Source organism: Bos grunniens, chromosome 5 (assembly GCF_055505025.1).
Source record: "Bos grunniens cultivar Pamir isolate PY7600 chromosome 5, Bosgru_T2T1.0, whole genome shotgun sequence".
Taxonomy (NCBI): Eukaryota; Metazoa; Chordata; class Mammalia; order Artiodactyla; family Bovidae; genus Bos; species Bos grunniens.
The window spans coordinates 85,020,243-85,033,241 of record NC_141169.1 but is presented as its reverse complement, the minus strand read 5'-3'; the positions used below and the strand labels follow the sequence as shown (position 1 = coordinate 85,033,241).

General features: G+C 44.3%; 1 protein-coding gene across 10 annotated transcripts in view; it reads left to right on the top strand.

The window, feature by feature from the left end:
- RASSF8 (Ras association domain family member 8) overlaps positions 1-12,999 on the top strand; it is a 134,824-nt gene that overhangs the window by 1,744 nt on the left and 120,081 nt on the right. For 5 of the 10 annotated variants that reach the window (XM_086401681.1, XM_086401666.1, XM_086401679.1 and 2 more), the window contains exon 1: positions 128-251. The exons of 3 other annotated variants lie outside the window; for them this stretch is intronic. The gene's annotated coding sequence lies outside the window, so the exon portion shown is untranslated. Of the gene's footprint in view, positions 1-127; positions 252-361; positions 500-12,999 lie in introns of those variants that run through there. 2 more of the 10 variants (XM_086401672.1, XM_086401669.1) reach the window with 2 other exon arrangements.

Sequence of the window (12,999 nt, the reverse complement as noted above, 5' to 3'; positions counted from 1 at the left end):
GCACCCCGCCCGGGGCGTCCGCGCTCACCTAGCGCCGGCCCGTAGGTGCGCGGAGAGGGCGCGCCGCGAAGCCGGGGCCTCCCGCCGGTGCGGGGCGGGCGGCCGGCGGAGCGCCGGGGACCGAGGCGCGCGGAGCTGCGCGGCCGGGGACCGGCGCTGGGCGGCCGCTGGGCTCCGGCCGCCGCCGCGTCCCCAGCGCCTCAGCTGGCCCCGCGGGGCGGCCTGCGGGGGCGGCGCAGTTGCGAAACTGAGTAAGTATTAACTTTACTGGGCGGCCGCGATTTCTGGGCAGCGTCCGGGGACCCCTCCCTCCTCCTCCCGGAGCCTTTGGGCTCTCCCTTCCCCTCCCCTCTCTCTGCACCTCGGGTTTCCTCGCCCGATCACCTCCAGCCCCGCCGCCGCCGCGGGCTCCGGCTTCCTGCGGTTCACCTTTTGCCTGCTGTCTCCCCCTTTGCGCGTTCTCTCCGCCGCAGACCCGCGCCTTGACCAAGACAACGAGGTAGTTCCCAGCCTCTCTGTTTCCTCCCAGTGTCCTTGGCCGGGGAGTTTAGAGGCCACTTTTGTTGGGAAGGGAAACGTATGTCTGGCTTCTTTAATATTTTTCTCTCTGAATGGAAATCGGATGCTCGCTTGCCCAGCGTCGGCTTGGTGAAAGCTTCTTTCTTTCCTCTAAAACGATGATTGGTTTACAGGTTTTTACATGTTGTTTGAACAATTAACCATCCTCTGTTCCTATTCCCGCTTGCCTCCAACCCGTCTGGGGAGGGGAGTCCAGATGAGGGGACTTTCAAAGTAATTCCGTTTTTCAACTAGAAACTTTGAGAGGATTCGTCGCGGAAAGCTTAGTAAGATTGAACCTGAAGGGACGTGAGCTTTGAATGTGAGGTCCACGGGTAGCACAGTGTCTTACAACCCGAGAACCTGGACTCCTAATCGAGTGTTGCGTTGTTATTGTAGCATCCTAGAGCCGCCTGGGGTTGCTAGACCACTACTTTCTCAGCATCAAACGGCATCTTGAGCACTGCAAGCGTCGGGTGTAATTGTCAACTGATCTTTAGGCATTCAGACGGGAAGTAGATGCAGGGCACGTTTCATAGCTGACTTAAACCCGTCAGGTTAGCGCAGTCAATACATGGAAGCATTGCATTTTGGGGTTTTGTTTTTGTTTTTAACCCTCCAGCCTGGTGACAGCGAGGACGAACATTTATGGGTTTTCCAGTATAATGTGGCTCAGCAGTTCTTCGTCAGATCTGTTTTGTCTGCAGGAAGCCCCTTTAAATATGTATAGATCTCTAATTTTGTGTCGATTGGATTAACTACCCATTCTGGTAGGAGGCCGCAGGTAGTCTTTTATTTTTGCTATTTATTTTCTTTTTTCTTAAGTCTGTCTCATGTCTGGTCTGCCAAGAGTTGGCAGTCATGTTGTGAAGGAACAGAAAAATGGGAAGCTTTCTTGATGGATTTTCAGCATCCCATCCTTTGCCTGGGCGAGGCAGCAGTGAATGCCAGCTAGCCCTCTGCGGGGAAGTGCTGAATGGACCCGAGAATCAGGAGGCAGGACAGAGAAGAGCTCTGTAGTTTTGGAGGGTGGTCTGTGTGAGATGTTATCTTCTCTCTGGCATATTAATTGGACTTTTAATCATGTTTATCCCCATGGGGAACTGTCCCCAAACCATAAACATTATGTGTGACCATCCCCCACTTAAAGACCAAATGTGATTTGATGGCTATTCTTTTGAAGGATCAGACCCAACAAAAATAAAATTTGTAATGTAGATGGTAAAAACCTTCCAAAAATCTCCCTGTCCTCATTTTCTGTTCTTTTAAGAGTCTCAAACTGGTGCTCTCAATAAGAGACACAGTTGGCAGTAATGCTTTGAATTCTTTCCAGGTTCATTGATGATGCCTAATTTGGGGGCTTCAGTAGCTAAAGGGGGACATCTGAGAGAGAGGAAATCATGAGTCTGTGCAGAGAGGAAAGGCATTTCAGTTTGCTGAAGTGTCAGCATGCTGCAGGGAAAAGCAGTTAAAAAGAAGGGAAAATGTTTAGATTGCTTCAAGGGTACATGTTTCCTGAATTTGGCATTTGATTGAGATATTTGGGAATTGCAGATTTTAGATTATAAGGTTGTGGTATCATTTCTTTTTGTCTAAAATTTTATTTTTATTAAGGTTTCGATTTTTTAATGTGAATCTCAATGCTTGGCCTTGTAGCCTCTGTGCTGGGTGGCTTGTGTTAATTTTTGACTTGAATGCTTTGGCCATTTTGAGCTGTGATAAGGGTTTGAGAGTTTCTTACTCATTAATTGGTCTATCTTATGTTGATATAGGTAATGACTTGAGAGTAAAAATATTGTTCGTCATTGAATATTACTGCTCTTTTCATCATGGTTGATTCCTGGAATAATGACTTTGCTTGTTTGTTGTACGGCATTAAGGTCCCAGATGTCTTGCTAGCGTTTAAAACATTGCAAAAATCTTTGCAGGTAGAAATGGAGCGGGGATGAGAGTGAGACAGGAAAGCATTGTGCAGCAGGACTCTGAGGATATGGATTTTAAAACTATCATATCACCTGTTTACTTTCCTAGAATGCTAGCTTGCTCCAACCCTAAATAGATTTCAAAATTCAGAGTGCAGAGGTAGTTTCCAAGAGCTCCCTATAGTGGAAAGAATACTTATCCCATAGCCAGCCAGCCAGACTCAGGTGGTAAGTGTAACTTTGTTACTCCAGCTGAGTAAGCTTGGCCCAGCTGTTTCCACATCTGTGAGCTACAGTTTGCTTTCTGTAAAATGGGGATATCATTAGTAAAAGTGATGCCTGACACATCGTAACCAATAAACGGCAGCATCTGCAACAAAAACCAAGCTCACGATTACTCCACTTTTCAGACTGTTCCTTCTCCGTTTTTCATCTCATCTACCTAATGAGTGGCTCAGGCTGGAGTCATCTTCCACTAGATCTTTTGTTCTGTCACCCCCACCTAGCCAGTTTGTCACAAAGTCCTGTCTACTTTTTCTGGCATAATCTCTTTGAAACCTGATTTTCAGTCTCCACTGGGCTCCCATCTTAGTTCAAGCCACCATCCTCATTCCCCACTGCAGAGATCTGCCACTCAGGCTCTGCCCTCCTTCTAGCCCTTCTTCCCACCAGCAGCCAGAAAGGGAAAAAAGAAGTCACTTGCTGTTTAAAGTCTGCAGAGCTCTTCTTGGGATAAAATATAAAATCTGCAAGGTCACGTGTGGTTTGGCAGCATCCCCCATCATCGTCTCTGGTCAGCCACAGGATCCAACTCTACAGCCAGCTCAGCTAGGGCTGCCGCTGGTGGTCTGTTTCAGGATCACCCCCTCGAGAAATTTCACATCCTCTATGCTGGTTCTGGTATCCTCTATAAAGGTCTTCTCTGAGAAGGCCACTCTTAAAGTCATGCAACTTAGAACCCCTTTATTGTCTCCCTCATAGAGTCAGCTTTTCCTTCTTAATGCTTACCACAATTTATAATTATTATTTGTCTCATGTTTCTCTCATGCCTTTGAGAGCAGAAATAATGCCTGGTTTATTCACTAGTCTATAGATACCAGTGCTTCTTGTGTGTATAGTAAATGCTTAATAAATATTGTAATGAATAAGATAGTAATACAAGTTGTGATTTGTATATTGATTGCCTTCTTTATCACTGTTAAACCTACTTCTCCTAACACAAAAGCCAGGCTTGGTTATCTCCTACATTCCTTCTTTGCTGGTTTTATGTATACGGTGAAATAACCTTTGCACATATCAGGTAAAATGAATACGTTGAGGCTCTGTGGAAAACTCTAAATAAACTGAGACACCGTTTAATTAGTGTTACTCTTGTGATTTTCTGTAGATAATCCTTTTTTCTAAGTACATCATTAAAGGGATTAGGTTGTTTTTTTTTCTTTCAGTAATCCTGTGCTGATGAAAAAACCTTACCATGTCATATTACTTTGTATGTCATGTGATATAACATGTTAGTCAGGAGCCGTGGATTACATGGTGATCGAATTCAAAGGAAGGAAGGACAAATTGGTAGAAAAAGGAGAGTTATAGACTTGAAGATGGCCAATACTGTCCAGCTGTTGCTGTAACTTGTATAAATAACTAGGTATCGTTTGGCCATTTAGTTAAGGTAGAGAGGTAGTTGCTTAAAAATGGGAACCACCTAGAGGTGTGGAAGTTCTTTTTCCCCTCTCTCTAAAGCATTCCTTATTCTAGCCAAAAAAGTCCCATGACTTTCCGAGGCCAAGGAAGGCTTAAAGCTTTGAGTGTTTTTGTCATGTGGTTGCTCTTTACAAAATATTCACTTGATGCACTATGACTCTTAAGTATTTATGTCTTTATTAATGTTTCTGGCCTCTACTTCTTGCATAATCACCCACATGTTCTTTTGACTAGTTTTTTAGAACTTTGATTTCCTTTTAGGACTTACCCTCACACCCTCAGCATGTAGTAGTTCCAGTTCTTTCCCAATTTTGTATCTGGTAGGTCACCAAGTGTACAGGGAACTTAGGAGTTGATTGTAGGATTTATTTCTTTGCACTCAAACTCTAGTTTTCCCCCAAATGTTCTGTGTCTTTGTGGTTTGGACCCTGAGTTTTTGCCACCTAAAAGCTGGATGCCCTCAGGTGGGGAGAGTAGAACAAAGGAGATTAAAGCATTTTTTGAGCCTCCTGTTATGTGCCAAGCTCTGGGCTAGGTGCTCTTACGGAAGAGAAGTGGGTAGTTTACCTGGTTAACATCATGAAAAGATATCTTAAGCTTTTCATACATGGGCTTCACTCAAGGAGATTGTTCTTGTCGTTCCCTCATTTTCCCATCTTTTATTTTCTAGTCGGGAAGGCATGACAAGTAGAAATGCCCTCTGTAGCCAGACCCTTTTCTTCACCTTGATCCTTATTTAGACCTGCTTTTCCTTGTATAAAAATACTGGGAGTGGGTCTGAAGAGGGGTGCATGCTGTGACATGCCTTTGTGGGAAGGCTCTGTGCCCCAGGATGCTCACACTGTGTGTGTGTGTGTGTGTGTGTCTGTCGTGTGCACACACTCAATCATGTCTGACTCTTTGCGACCCCATGGATTGGTAGCCTGCCAGGCTCCTCTGTCCATGAGATTTTTCAGGCAAGAATACCGGAGTGGGTTGCCATTCCCTTGCTCAGGGGATCTTCCTGACCCAGGGATCGAACCTGTGAATCCTGAATTAGCAGAGGATTTTTTACCATTCGCACCACTTGACCTCCAGCCACCCTGTGCTGGAGAAGAAAGTTACTGTTGAAGCCCTTGTGTATACATATTTACTGGCTACTCTGCATGACCTTGGAGCCCAGAAAAGGTCATGCAGAGTAGCCAGTAAACATGACTTTATTTTTCTGGGCTCCAAAATCACTGCAGATGGTGATTGCAGCAAAGAAATTAAAAGATGCTTACTCCTTAGAAGGAAAGTTATGACCAATCTAGACAGCATATTAAAAAAAGCAGAGACATTACTTTGCCAACAAAGGTCCATCTAGTCAAGGCTATGGTTTTTCCAGTGGTCATGTATGGATGTGAGAGTTGGACTATAAAGAAAGCTGAGCGCCAAAGAACTGATGCTTTTGAACTGTGGTGTTGGAGAAGACGCTTGAGAGTCCCTTGGACTGCAAGGAGATCCAACCAGCCCATCCTAAAGAAGATCAGTCCTGGGTGTTCATTGGAAGGACTGATGTTGAAGCTGAAACTCCAATACTTTGGCCACCTGATGTGAAGAGCTGACTCATTGGAAAAGACCCTGATGCTGGGAAAGATTGGGGGCAGGAGGAGAAGGGGATGACAGAGGATGAGATGGTTGGATGGCATCACCGACTCAATGGACGTGGGTTTGGGTAAACTCCAGGAGTTGGTGATGGACCGGGAGGCCTGGCGTGCTGCGTTTCATGGGGTCGCAAAGAGTCAGACACGACTGAGCGACTGAACTGAACTGAACTGCATGACCTTGAAGTTGGCGAAAGCGTTTTAGCACCAATAGCATTTATTACCTATTTATTTCACAGCCTTGCTATGGATTTAGAAGACTTATTTTTGGCAAATTTTTTTTTTTTGGTCACATTCAGATATATCACAGATCTTACTACATTTAACTCCAGTGCTGTCCAAGTTTTACGCATGAAGAAAGGCATTTTCTCATTCAGAAGTATATGTTTTATTCTTTGTTTTGATAAGAAATCAGATAAAAATACAGGTTTTAACAAGAGAGTTTTGATAGTTTTCCATGAGGTTTTATTCATGTGGGCAATATATTTTGTCACTCTCATTTACTGTCATTGGCTTGTGAGTGCTAAATCATGTTCATCTTTTAATAATAGTAATTTTCATATTGGAAAATCAAAAATAACTTAAGATTACATTATTCTTCTAAATATAAGTTTATACATTGAAAAAGTTAGGGGAACTTCCCTGATGGGCGTGGTTAATGCACCTTCCAATATAAAAGAGTTTGATCTGTGGTCGGGGAACTAAGTAAGATGCCATAGGGCAGCTCCTCGTGTTATATTCTACTGAGTAATAACATACAATGCATGTCGGAAAGAGTACCACTTCAGTTAAAAGCCAGGCTGGACCTGGGTAGCCTTAGAAAAGTATGATACTGGCCCAGCCTCATGTCTCCCAGTCTTTAAATGGGGCTACTGATTTGTCACTCAGGGCTGGTTTGGAATAAAAGAGATGTCTGTGTGTATGTGGAAATGAAAGTATGTGAAGTGTCTCAGTGAGGAGTTGGCGCCTTCCCCCTCACCCAGCTCTACTGAACTCTGTCTGAACTGGAGGTCTGGACAGGCCTCAGGGCTCTTTGGAGAGGCCTAGTTCTAAGTCCTCTGCAGCCTGTCCAGATCGATGGTCAGGGAGCACCTGAGTTAGAGAGAACACTGGCAGTGTCAATCATCCAGGGTGGGAGTAGAAAGTTTGCTAGTTGACATGGGCGGCCCTCCCCACCCCCACAGTCTGGAGGCAGCCATCCCCACAGCCTTCTCTATTGGTAACCCTTCCACTCATTGAATTTCTTTTTCTTTTCTTTCTTTTTTTTAAAAAAACATTTACTTATTTGGCTGTGCCAGGTCTTAGTTGTGGCATGTGGGATCTAGTTCCCTGACCTGGGATTGAACTCCGGCCCCTGTATTGGGAGCACAGAGTCTCAGCCACTGGACCACCAGGGAAGTCCTTCATTAAATTGCTATCTCACTTTTCCTTGGCTCCTTATCCTCAGCCTGGAAAGAACATGCCCAAGTCTCTCTTGCCTTTCCTGCTCCTTCTGTCTCCTTTCACAGCCTACTTCTTACAGGAGTTGTCTGTGTTTACTACTTCTGCTACATCACCTGCCAAGTCACTCTCCAAAGGTGCCATTTCTTAGAAGCATTTTTTGCCACAGGCACCAATATCCTAGTTGCCAGAATCAATGGGAGCTTTTCAATATGAAAACCCCAATACGACCAAAGTTCTCTGTAGCGTGTTTACACTATTGACCTCTCTCTCTTTGCTTTGAAATTTCTCCTTGGCTTCCTTGTCAACGCTCTTTCTTTGTTCATTCATTTATTCATTCATTCAAAAATAAACTGCATGCCCTTCCATGTGTGGAGCTGTACTAGAGCACAAAACACACGGACTCCAGTTCTCATGAAAAGTGTACTCTGCTAGGGGGAGTTAGATAATAAATGAGTGAGTAATTGTACACTCATTTTACAATGATAAATGTTTTGGAGGAAAAAATATAGGAGGGTGGAGGAATTGAGAATACTAGGGTGGGAACAGAGATGTAATCTGGTATTGGATGGGCAGGAAGTCCTCACTGAGGAGAGCACATTTGAGTAGAGACAGTAATGAAGTGAAGGTGCCAACCCTGTAGCTGTCTGGAGGAAGATACTCTCCAGGTTGAGGGAACAGTGAGTGCAGAGACCCTGGAGCAGGCACATATGGGGTGTGCCCATCAGAGTAGCCAGACCAGTTGTAGGAGATGAAGGAAAAGAGGTAGTGGGGACCCCTGTACTAGGGCTTTATTGGCTGTAACACAGATTTTGGTTTTTACTCTTGGGTAAGAAGACAGTTGACAGTCTTGAACAGAGGAATGAATGAATTGGAGAGTAACATGGAGTAGTCAGCAAGAACATGAACTCTGGGGCTGGCTGGCTGGGTTGAAATCCCAGCCCTGCACGTACTGGCTCTGTGCCCTTGGAGTAGTCTGATAAATTCTGTGCCTCACTGGTAGAGTTGGATTAGGAATGACACCTATCTCCCAGTGTTCTGAGTATTCAGTGAGTTCATACTTGTAAAGAACAGAGCATGGCAGATTGTAAACACTGTAAAGGGTTAGTCGCTTAGTCGTGTCCAACTCTTTGTGACCCCATAGATTTTATCCTCTGTCCATGGATTTCTCTGGACAAGAATACTGGAGTAGGTAGCCATTCCCTTCTCCAGGGCATCATCCCAACCCAGGGATTGAACCCCCAGGTCTCTTGCATTGCAGGCAGATTCTTTACCATCTGAGTCACCAGGGAAGCCCCAAACATTACAAAAGTACTTGTTAAATAAAATAGTAATGTTGAAAAGGTTCACTTTGCTCTCTTGTAAAAAGGGCTTGTCAAGGGAAATTAAGAACAAAAGCAGGACACAACTAGAGAGTCCGTGAACTGCAACAAAAGATCGCACACAGCCAAATAAATGAGTAGATAAATATTCTTTACAAAAGAATAGAAGCGGGAAGCCAAAATGTGGAAACAGCCTAAGTGCTCATCAATGGATGAATGGATAAAGGAAACGTGGTGTCCATATACGGTGAAATATTGTTCTGCCAGGAAAAAGAAGGAGATTCCATCATTTGCCACAACGTGGATGGACCTTGAGGACATTACACTAAGTGAAATAAGTTAGAGTGAGACAAATACTATATGGTCTCAATCTCACTTATATGTGCAGTCTTTTACAATTGCACAAATAAGGGGTAGGAATGGGGGGGCATGAAATGGGTGAAAGGAGTCACATGGTACAAAACCAGTTATAAGTCCTGAGGGAAGTCATATACAGCATGGTGACTTAATAAAAAGGAGAGAAAAAGAATGGAAGCAGGAAGAGCAGTGGGGAAATTAATGCAGTAATTCACGCAAGGGATGGAGTAGTAAGGTGCTAGTGGTGTAAATGGAGAGAAGGGTCACACAGTGGTGTGTTTGGAAATGGGGTTGACCTGTTGGCTGGAGGGGAGGGTGAGATCTGCTTTTCCTTCCATCTTTGATCTTTCAGACTAAACATTCTTTGCTTTTTCCTCTCCTTTTTGACCAGAAGCTCCCAAACACGGGTACCATTTGGAGATACATGGGGATCTTTTGGTTGTTACAGAGTCCAGGTTACAGGTATTTCCGACGTGTAGTGGGCAGAATCTGGGCCACGTGGTGAAGACCTGTCCCTTGTATTTTGTTCGTAGCCTCCTGGTTGAGAAGGGCTGCTTGAGACCTCCTTCCTACCTTCCCTCCCTGTCCCCCCCACACCTATGATTTCTTAAACTCCAGTTCTGTGTGGACAGCAGGGGGCCTCTGAGCCACCTGGAATATTTTTTTCAAAATGCTGTTTGTTTCTGTACTGTGACTTGCAGACCCCTCTCCATAAAACACACAGCAGTCCCTCGGGATCAGCCTGCCGCTTGACTTCTTCCTTGATGCTTGACCTGGGTTTGTGGTACCATCATCCACCTTGTTCCTAATCTTGCCTTTCCTGTACCGCCTCACCTTGCCTAATTCATCTAGTCCTGAGCGCCCTTCTGAATAGCTCAGGAAATCGTTTCCATTTCTCCATCATTCACTACCCTAATTTAGCATCTCATTTGGACTGCTGCCACGCCACTGGTCTCCCTGCCTGAGACCCGTTTTCTGCATATCACCAGAGCTTTTGGATACATGGATCTCACTGACTTGCTAAAAACTCCACTCCGTCACTGCCTGCAGGCTTGAGTTCGGACTGTTTTGCAGCCCACAGGAGCTGTGAAATCCGCCGCTGGTCTCCCACCCTGTGGCTGCCCTGCCTCCCGGCTTGGCTGCCCTCCAGCTTTCCCCTGTCATCTGGACGAGCCAGGCTGTAGCAGAACTGAATTAACACGCTGTTTCATGCATTGATGCTGAAACATCTAAATGTGCTGTTTGATCACATGAAAAGAATGGTTCAACCTTTCCCTTCCCACCAAAATACCCTTCAACCTGGCCAGCCTCTGTTCCTGAAGGAGGTGCTCACTCCCTCAGGAGTCCGCCTTGCCTTCCTTCTCTACCACATGCATGTATATTTCTCTCCTTCCTTTGCATTGTCATTTCAGAGGCTCTCTACTTCAAACAGCTGAGGTTCTGAGGGGCTCTTCTTAAGCTCATTTGTTCACAGGTTCAAAGTGACTAAGAAGACTCTAAGCTTGCAGTCTCCTGATCCGGTTCAAGGAGTGTAAGTTGGCTCTTTGAAGCTTTATAGCCTGCTCTGCCCTTGCTGCTGGATGTTCTGTGTGGCATCTCTTTCTGAAGTAGAGCAGCTTTGTCCATATTAAAAATCTCTTGAGGCAGGTGGCTCCTCCATGGTCTCTTTGGAGCCCTGGGGAGCCCTTTAGTAGCTCTTGGAGTCCAGGGTCACTTATCACCTCCTGATTTGCAAGAGCCTCAGTGGGTTCAGCCCTGTGTGCTCAGCCTTTCTGTTCTAGAGCAATTCCCTGGCCTCCTGAACTAACATTGGGCCAAGTTTCCACCTTTGGTTCTGATCATCCTGTTGTGTTCAAGATGGAGAAGCTTCTGAAATTCTTTGGTTAATTATGACTGCTAGGTTATAATAGGTATAAATTAACTTTTTTCACCCTCACCCCGTTCATCCTTTGCTCTTCAGGCTTCTTCCCAATCTTCATTCCATATGCAAAAGGGGGAATAATATTTTTTACCCTACTCAGCTATTTTTATTAGCTCTCCTTTTGTGTTTGTCGTATTTGCGTCTATTTTTTATTAGCACTTTAAACGTGTTGTACTTTTTACATTATCAGATATGATGGGATTAATAGTATTTGTAAAATTATTTAAAGTGTATTTTAAAGACTGCAAGCATCTTTGTTCACAGACAACAGGCACGAAGGCACCCACCCAGGCCGAGTCTTCAGAGCTTGGCTCTGGGGCCGGTATTTGTTCCCATCTGTACAGTTGTGATTTGAAAGCTCAGGGGGAGTTGGGGTTTGTTTCATGTTACCTTTCCTACTAGACTACAGTTTCCAGAATGCAAGATCTGTATTTATGTAATGCTCCACCAACTGTAAACTTTGATGGGAGGAACTTGTTTGATTCTCATTAGATCCTTAGGACTTCGATCAACACACTAACTACTAACAACAACACTATTAGTTGTTGGATGAGTTCTAGCTAACATTTATCCCCTCAAGAGGAACTGTGATACACTGCCTCTTAAGTATTTAGCTGTGCAGACTAAACGAAGAGTTGGAATAAAGCTGACTAAATCATTCATTTTATATGGATGACTGAGATGATAACTGAAATCTAGGTTTGTAGGAATGAAGGTTTTCTTTGGCTTCTGGAAGCACTTCAACAAATAATAAGCACTTGCTGTGTTCAGAAGGAAGGTTCTGTGGAGGTTGCAAGGAAGGGTAATGTGGGTCTGTAGTTTGGGGAAGCTTATTATGAACAATGAGGGTATGATAAGTGATTACATGTGGCAGAATATGCTGTAAGATAAATATTCTAAATATATGAAGGAGAGCAGGAGAGTGCCTAAGTGACAGAAAGGGTAAAGGTATTCACTACAGCAGTATCTGTAATAATAAACATTGGAAACATCTCAGTGGTTGGTCGCAGGGCACTGATGCAGGCACCAGAGAGACTGTCGCACAGCCATTAAAAGTGTTTATGAAGCATTTATAGTAACTGGGGTAAGTGCATATGCTTTTTGTTACTGAAATGACAGAAGATAAAGTTTTACATACAGTGTGATCATAATTTAACAATGGAAAAAGAAGCACCAGGAAGAAAACACCAAAATATAAACATTTTGTCTGACTTCAAGCATATTATATGTGTGTATTAATGTTTGTACATGTACAGTTATGTATACATATGTATACACGTCATAAATTAAGCTTCATTGAATGTTCACACATGAACATACTCATGCAGCAAGTGCCCAGATGAAGAAATAGGATGTTACCCTCATTCCCACAAACCCCCGTGTGCTCCTGACTCCTAATGGCATTCTGTAGTTCTGAGTATTTTTTGTTCCTTTTATAAATGGAATCGGACAACGTGTACTCTTTAGTGTCTGGTTTCTCACACTCAGCATTGTGTGATTCATCCACGTTGTGTATGATTGTAGATCATTTATTCTTATTAGGGATGAGTGTTTAAAGCGATTTATTTATTATTTCTGGTTTTGCTGGGCTTCACTGCTGCGTGTGGGCTTTCAGCAGTGGCGGAGAACAGGGCTCCTTCTCTTGTTGCAGAGCATGGGCGCTAGTGCCTGGGCTTCAGTGGCTTCCGCCTGCAGGCTCCAGAGCTCAGGCTCAGTAGTTGCTCCACAGCACGGGGACCTTCCCGGCTCAGGGATCGAGCCGTGTCCCCTGCATTAGCAGGCAGATTCTTACCCACGGTACCACAAGGAAAGTCCTTTATGGATGACTTTTAATCTCACACTTTCATCTTTTTTCTATGTTTTCCAGAATTTTCTATAATGAGCATGTATCTTACAATCAGAAAAGGCATTTTCTATTTAAAGAGCAGAGGCAATTTATTTGTAAAGTGCTGTATAAACTCAGTTGGTCAATTAGATTAAACCACAGGACGTGTGAAGGTAGGTTGAGGCTGTCCTGAAAACATGTGGTACAGTACAATGTGAACTCAGCGTTAGGAGACCCAGATTCTGTTTTGTCATTTAGTGATCATGGGACTGTGGACACATCCTTGAATTCCTTAATTCCTTTAACCCTCAGTTTGCTCATCTATCAG